Source organism: Kogia breviceps, chromosome 8 (genome assembly GCF_026419965.1).
Source record: "Kogia breviceps isolate mKogBre1 chromosome 8, mKogBre1 haplotype 1, whole genome shotgun sequence".
In the NCBI taxonomy this organism is placed as follows: domain Eukaryota; kingdom Metazoa; phylum Chordata; class Mammalia; order Artiodactyla; family Physeteridae; genus Kogia; species Kogia breviceps.
Window position 1 is genome coordinate 105,241,781 of NC_081317.1, and position 7,891 is coordinate 105,249,671.

Sequence of the window (7,891 nt, forward strand, 5' to 3'; positions counted from 1 at the left end):
GAGTATTATAGATACTTTTCTGCACTCTGTTTCTTAGAAATCACTTTATATCCGATCATAGAGATCTTCATCATTCTTTTATAGTAGCTGCAAAGTACTATGTCCTACCACACTACTCTTCTATGTATGGCCATTCAAGACGTTTCGGTATAGTAAATCACAAAAAAGAAATACTGAAACAAATATCCTTGTGCAACTCTAATTTTACATTGTTGGAGATACATCTTTAGGATAAACTCCTAGAAATAGTATTTCTGGGTCAAAATGTAAAATGCATATGTAGATTTCTTAAGTATTGTCATATTCCCCTCCATAAGGACTGTACCAGTTTGCAGTCCTATCAGCGATGTACGAAGGTGCCTAGTTTCCCACATCCTCGCCAAAACCTTGGTTAAATTCTTATCTTACACTTCTGAAGGCCAGAAGTCCAAAACTGGCCTTCACTGAGCTTAAATCAAAGTGTAGGGAGGGCTGTGTTCATTCTGGAAGCTCTAGTGGAAAATCCATGTCCTTGCCCTTCTCAGCTTCTAGAGATCTCCTGAATTCCTTGGAGCATGCATGGCCCTCTTCCTCCATCGTAGAGGCCAGCAACATCACACCTCTCTTCCTTCTTCTGCCCTCACATCTCTCTCTTTATAACTGCAGCCACTTTTAAAAAAATAACTTTTATTGGTGTACAGTTGATTTACAATGTTGTGTTAGTTTCCGGTGTACAGCAAGGTGAATCAATTATACATATACATATATCGACTCTTTTTAGATTCTTTTCCCATATAGGTTATTTCAGAGTATTGAGTAGAGTTCCCTGTGCTATACAGTAGGTCCTTATTAGTTATCTATTTTATATATAGTTGTGTGTATATGTCAATTCTAATCTCCCAGTTTATCCCTCCACCCCCTTTCCCCCCCTGGTAACCATAATTTTGTTTTCTACATCTGTGACTCTATTTCTATTTTGTAAATAAGTTTATTTGTACAATTACTTTTTTAGATTCCACATGTAAGCAATATCATATGATATTTGTCTTTCTATTTATGACTTATTTCACTTAGTATGATAATCTCTAGTAAATCCATGTTCCTGCACATGGCATTGTTTCATTCTTTTTATGGCTGAGCAATATTCCATTGTATATATGTACCACATCTTCTTTAACCACTCCTCTGTCACTCCCATGTCTTGGTTATTGTACATAGTGAACTGCAGCCACTTTTAAGGACTCATGATTACAGTGTGCCCACTCAGATAATCCAGGACAACTTCTCCATCTCAAATGTCTTACACTTATCACATCTGAAAAGTCTCTTTTGTCAAGTAAAGTAGAATATTCAGATTCTTGATGATTAGGGCATGGACACCTTTACATGCCATTATTTTTCCTACCACATGTATTTTATCATTCAGTGTTGAAATTTCTGTTTCAGAGAGTGATTTTGTCTGTGTTTCATCTAAATCTCTCTTTCTCCTTGCTTCCTTTTGATGGAATCTCTTAAGGCCTCCATTACCCACTTTCTACACCCACAGGCTGGAAGGTTAGCAGCTCTGTTGCAATTTGGAGTTTATTTTTCTCAGAGGTTACCTGAAGTTCATGATATTCTCTGTATCCTACTAAAGAAATGCTGAAATCATAAGTCAACGTATGGTTTTATTATACTTCTTGTTGAACTTTATGTTTTGGAGGGATTATGCATAAGAGATTTGGATTCAGTTAGATGCAAAGTTGAAGGTTTTATGACTGTTAAGGTATGAAGAGTATTTCTAAAGCTTCTCTTAGGGCTTTGATACTGTTACTACAAATGCATTTTGAAAACGAGAATACCACCTATTAACTCTGATCAACAAAGATGTCAGTGAAGAATAAAATTCAGAAGCATTTTGAAAAATGGCAGGAATAAACTATTATTGCAGTCAGGCAATGAGAACTAGTAACTACAATGAGCTACAGGATGATAAACAAACACCCCCCCTGGAAAACAAGGCTCCTAATTAATTATGTTTGTCATTTAACACCTACTCCCTACAAGCTAGCTTTTATCTGCAGCTGCTATAATCAATAGTGCTTTGTTGCTGACAAACATTGCTTTCTTATAGCTAGTAAAATAGGAACATAAATATTTAAAATCTCTCAATATCTGCGTTTGAAAGTCTCACTGCCTATGCTTAGCTCTTTTTATTTGCAAACATATTCTCTCTCATCACTTTACAGATGCTTTCTCCTTTCTAGAAAAAAGGTTTCATTATTTTATCTCTTAAGACCAGAAATGATCAATGGGCCCAGTTTCATTAACCAAATGGACACACTGTAAAAAATTGAAAGGAATTTTAAACAAGTTGGTTTTGTAATTTTTTAAAATAAATTTTTTATTTATGTATTTATTTATTTTTATCTTTGGCTGCGTTTGGTCTTCGTTGCAGTGTGTGGGCTTCTCATTGTGGTGGCTTCTCTTGTTGCAGAGCTGTGGCTCTAGGTGCATGGGCTTCAGTAGTTGTGGCACACGGGCTCAGTAGTTGTGCCTGCAGGCTCTAGAGCACAGGCTCAGTACTTGTGCGGTACGGGCTTAGTTGCTCCGAGGCATGTGGGATCCTCCCAGATCAGGGATCGAGCCCATGTCCCCTGTATTGGCAGGAGGATTCTTAACCACTGCACCACCAGGGAAGTCCCAGTTTCATAATTTTTTTATTAACTGTATTTTTTAAAGCAATATGTTAAAATCAAATGACCCCAAAGGATACACCATGAAAAGCAGGTCTCTGTCCAACCTTAAACCCTTAGTTCCTCAGTTCTCAAAAGCAATGCATTTTACTCTTTTCTTATTTATTCTTTCTACTACAATGACATATAGACACATTGCCCTTTACAATACACAAGTGAGAGCAAATTATACTATCAAATTTTCATTTTCTTACTTAACTGTGAACCTTGTGATCTTTTCTTATCACCTTACCAATATACAAATCTGTCTCATATCTTTTCACAGCTGCATGGTATCACTCGGTATGAATAATACATAATTTATTTAAACACCTCCCTACTAATGAATTTATATAATTAAATTTTAAATTTTAATTCCTATTGTTATGCACATTTGTTTAGAACATTTATTTTCTGCAAGACAAGTGTTTTCATTTCAAAAAATAATAGTAAATACTTAGAGTATAAAATGGAATCTGGTTAGCAAATAAATTATAAAACATAGGAGCAGTTTCCCACATGAAAAGAGCTTAGAAGTTAGCACTCCCATCCTTACAAGAAGCTGAACAAACTGGAAATCACTGGACCCACCAGAGACCAGAGATCTGTCAACTTAAAGAAAAATGTACACCATGGGTGTTGTGAGTTTAAGTTTTATTCAGGGTCTTATTGAGGACTATAGACCAGGAGATGGCTATTCAATAGCTCTGAGGAACTGCTCCAAAGAGGTAGGGGTGGTAGGGGAAGAGCCAGTATATATTGATATATGAATTTTTTGGCTTGGAAATACATGTAGTCAAGCATACATCTCAGTAAAAGATTATTTCCAACCAATCACAAAGAATAGATATCTCAAGTTGATTATTTTAGTGCTTTTCTGTGTATGGGAAGATGCAAGAATCTGGGGTCATGGAAATTCTTCTTGAAATATGCATTTTAACTATCTAGGGGGCCATTTATCCAAAGCCCAGAATGCCTCACCTCTTTTTTCTATCCTCAATTCCCCTCAGGGGCCACTAGAAGACTGAGATTCAATCATAAAATTGTAGAATGGTTCCCCTGCCCCCCAACTTACCACCACATTAATGGGAACCCAATATAATAATAGTAGATGACAGCTGGAAAAGCTGCAAAGCACATACTCTATTTAAAGAAGAGTCCTTCAGGATACACACAAAAAAAAAAAAAACAAGGGAAAAAAAAGAAACAAAAGACTTGGAAGAACTCGGAACCTCTAGCACCTATACCTACAGCAAACTTTAAACACAGCCCAACTCCTAGGCAGATTAACACAAAATCTCAGACTAAAGGATTATTTATCTCAGTTCCCAACACGCAATGTCTGGCTTCCAAGAAAAAAAGTATAAGACATGCTAAAGAAATTGAATCAATAATTGAAACCGAGCAAGACTCTATGGGGCCCAGTGGATACAAAAGCCTTTTTGCATTCCCCATTTCTCGTTTGTAGAAAAAGGCTTTATTCTTCTAGGTTTTCCTTGAGTTTCAAAGAGAAAGCTCAAGCAGTTATTAATTAGCGAAATGAGGGAATGCAGAAACAAAGGAAAAGCAGTCACACAAGAAAAGTAATAATAGCTTAAGCAATAGTTCAGTGACAAAACAGAGTCCTAGTTCCTCCTCAAGGGATATACATAACAACCTGACACATATCTTTAGGTTGCTCTGCAATAAGACCCCCACCCAAGTGGAGGATGGTGAGTACATGCCGACCACAAGCACGTAGACCTTAGACTGGTTGGAACCAGAGGCTGATGATTAAGATTCTTGAAACATCATGCTGTCACCTCACCACCAACTAATTAGAAGAAAATCCACTATCTGATCACCACCTTGGAACTCTCACCACAATGTTGCCTTTTAAAACCCTTCCCTGAAAGCCTCAGGGAGTTTGGGTCTTTCGGCACTAGCTGACTATTCTCCTTGCTTGGCACCCTGCAATAAATGTTATACTTTCCTTCACCACAACCCAATGTCAGCAAATTGGCTTTGCTGTGCATCTGACAAGGAGATCCTAGTTTTCCTCTCTACAAAAACAAAAAGGCACAAAATAACCTTCCCTGCTGTGATTTCCATAGATGGATGCTTCTCTGGGAACCCTTTCCCCACCTCCACCCACACACCCGCCCCATATAGCTACATGTTTCATTTCAGAACATCTTGCTTCCCCCACATGCTTCAGTGCTTTCCTACCAATATAGAATTATGAACTCCAAGAAAAAAGTACACAAAAACGGGGTGGATAATGGGAGCAGAGTGTGTGACATGGTGTTCCACAGTGTGCAACATGGGGTCTAGTAGTAGGTTTCCTTCTCCACCAGCCACCAGGTCATCAGCATCACCTGATGATGACTTTTCTGACTTTGTCATATAGGAAGATGAGGAGAGAGTAGGAGAAGACACTGAGCCACCAGGTAGGTTTCAGAGGATACATCCTCAAGGCAACACCCACTCCAGGGCAGTAGAAAAGGAAAACAGCAAGGGTCATCTCTTCAAAGAGGCCAAATCCCCTGCTGGAAGACTGACTTCCTCCTGGTCTTGCAGATGACCAAGTTGGCCAATCGTGCCACCAAGATAGTGACAAAGAAGGCTGTGTGGCAGGTAAAAGCCAAGATTTTCCTCTGCTTGTAGGTCCACTGCTTTCCGCAGCTGCCCTCAACATCATTGATCCAGCGGTCATCTCAGCCCACTCAGACCCAGCAGGTGAATTGGGAGGAAGTTCTTCTCAGCCTACGATCACAAAGTAAGTGAAGAAGCCCCCCCAGGACCTGGATCATACCAATCTGTCCATAGGCCATGCTGATCAGCTGCTTATTCACATGTTTGTCCATTTTGGGCTTTTCGAGCTGTCTCTTCATGATGTCACTCTGAGCTAGCTCATAAGCCAGGGAGGTGGCTGGAACCATGTCCATGCCCTAGTTAATGCAGAGGATGGTGATGGTCCTCAGGGGTAGTGGAATGTTTATAATAAAGAATATCAGGAAGGGGGTGTTCCAGATAATAAATATCTGGAATGTTCTGGTTATGGTGTAGGCAATAGATTTCTTCAAGTTATCAAAGGTTAGACAACCTTCCTCTACTCCAGTCACAATTGAGGCAGAATTCTCATCCAAGAGAATCATGTCAGTAGCTTACTTAGACACTTCTGAGCCTGCAATTCCCATAGAAACCCCAGTGTCCACCTTCTTCAAAGCTGAGTCATTGACACCATCACCAGTTACAGCCATGATAGTGCCCTCCTCTCTCTGGCAGTCTTCCTGAACGATCAGCTTCTGTTGAGGAGAGGAGCTGGGAAACACAATCTCAGTATGGTACTTCAAAATGTCATCCAGCTGCTGGAAAGTCAAGTCCTTCAGATCACTTCCATGTACCATGCAGGCATTGGCATTTCTTGGGTTCACTTGGCTCACTGGGAGGATGAGGTAGGCAGCAATGTCTTCTATGGTTTCCTTGTCTTCTGAGAGGATGCCCACACCTTCAACAATCGTTTTGGCTGTGATTGGATGGTCTTTGGTAACAAATTAATAATCATCTTTCAAAAAAAAGAAATGAAGCTTTGACTGAGATGGTTTCACTGGATTATGCTGTACACCCCAAACTGAATAAATACAGAGGAAACACACATAAGCAGAGCATAGTCAAAATGCTGAAAAACAAAGAAATAATGAATTCTTTAAAAAGTTGGAGAAAGGGATATATTATGTACATGGGAACACAAATTCAAAAGGCCGTGGACTTCTCATCAGAAACCAAATGGGCATGTAGTATTATTTCAATATGGATTTAATTTGCATTTCCTACTGACTGATGGTATTGAGCATATAGCTATGAGTTGATTACCTATTACCTATTCATATGTCTTCTTTTATAAATTCTGTGAATCTTTTTCCCATTTTTATTGAGTTTATTGTCTTATCTTTGAGAATGAAGAGTTCTATATATCTTCTGGATACAAGTCCTTTGTTAGATACTATGTGTTATTAAAATAGTTTCTCCAAGTCTGTGATTTGCTTTATCATTTAATTCTGTCTTTGTAAGAGAAGTTTATAGTTTTTGTGATGTCAAATTTATTAATTCCCTTTCCTGATTTAGACCTATTTTGTTCTATCTAAATATTTGCCTGTCCCAGTGTTGTAAAGATTTTCTCTTGTTTCTTCTGGAAAAAAAATATAGTTTTAGTTTTTATGATAAATTATAATATTTAGGCTTATAATCCATTTTAAGTAATTTTCTGTGGCATGAGGAAATGGTCAAGGCTCATTTTGGTTTATTTTTTGAAAAAACTTTACTTTCCCCACTAAATTACCTTGGCTCTTTTGTCAAAAAGCTATTGGCCATATTTTGAGGATTTGTTTCTAGGTTCTCTCTTATGTGTGTTTATTGATCTATATGTCAATCCTTATGCCAATACCAGTATCAAAATTTCTTTAGATTTATACTAAGCCTCAAAATTAATTAGTGAAATCCTCCAATGTTGTTCTTTTTCAGAATTGTTTTGGCTATTCTAGCTCCTTTGAATATTCATCTAGGTTTTATATTCAGCTTTCAGCTTCCCAATTTCTATAAAAATAAATAAATAATAAATTTAAGAAGCCTGCAGAGATTTTGATTGGGATTACATTAAAATTACAGATCAATCTGGGGAGAACCACAATCTTAATAATATTGAGTCTCCCAGTTCACAAACATGGTTTCTCTCTCCATTAATTTACATCTTTTTAAAATTTCTCTTGGCAATATTTTGAAATTTTCATTACCAAGTCTTGTACAAATTTTATTTAATTTATCTATAATTAGTTCATGGTTTGTATGCTATTAACAGTATTTTTATTTTTATCTTCCAATAGTTTATATCATATATAGAATAAAATTTTTATATTGAGTTCTTTACGCACTCACTTGTGAGTCCTAGTATCTGCTTTTGTAACTGCCTTAAAATTTTCATCATACATATTTATGGCATCTTCCTTTAGATCCTTGAACATATAGGGTATATTAATGACAGGTTTTTTTTTTAATGTCCTTGTCTTCTTATTCCATCATCTCTATCAATTCTTGGTCTCTTTCTCTTATTTTTCTCCTGGTTACAGGTCATATTTTCCTCTTTACATGACCAGCAAAAATTTTTATTGGATACTGACTGTTATGAACTTTATATTATTAAATTCTAGATTTTATTGTAT

At 37.2% G+C, this 7,891-nt stretch overlaps 1 pseudogene; it reads right to left on the reverse strand.

Moving 5' to 3' along the window:
* Positions 1–5,046: 5,046 nt before the first annotated feature.
* LOC131760869 (sodium/potassium-transporting ATPase subunit alpha-1 pseudogene) lies at positions 5,047–6,226 on the reverse strand (annotated as a pseudogene).
* Between the last annotated feature and the right edge of the window lie 1,665 nt (positions 6,227–7,891).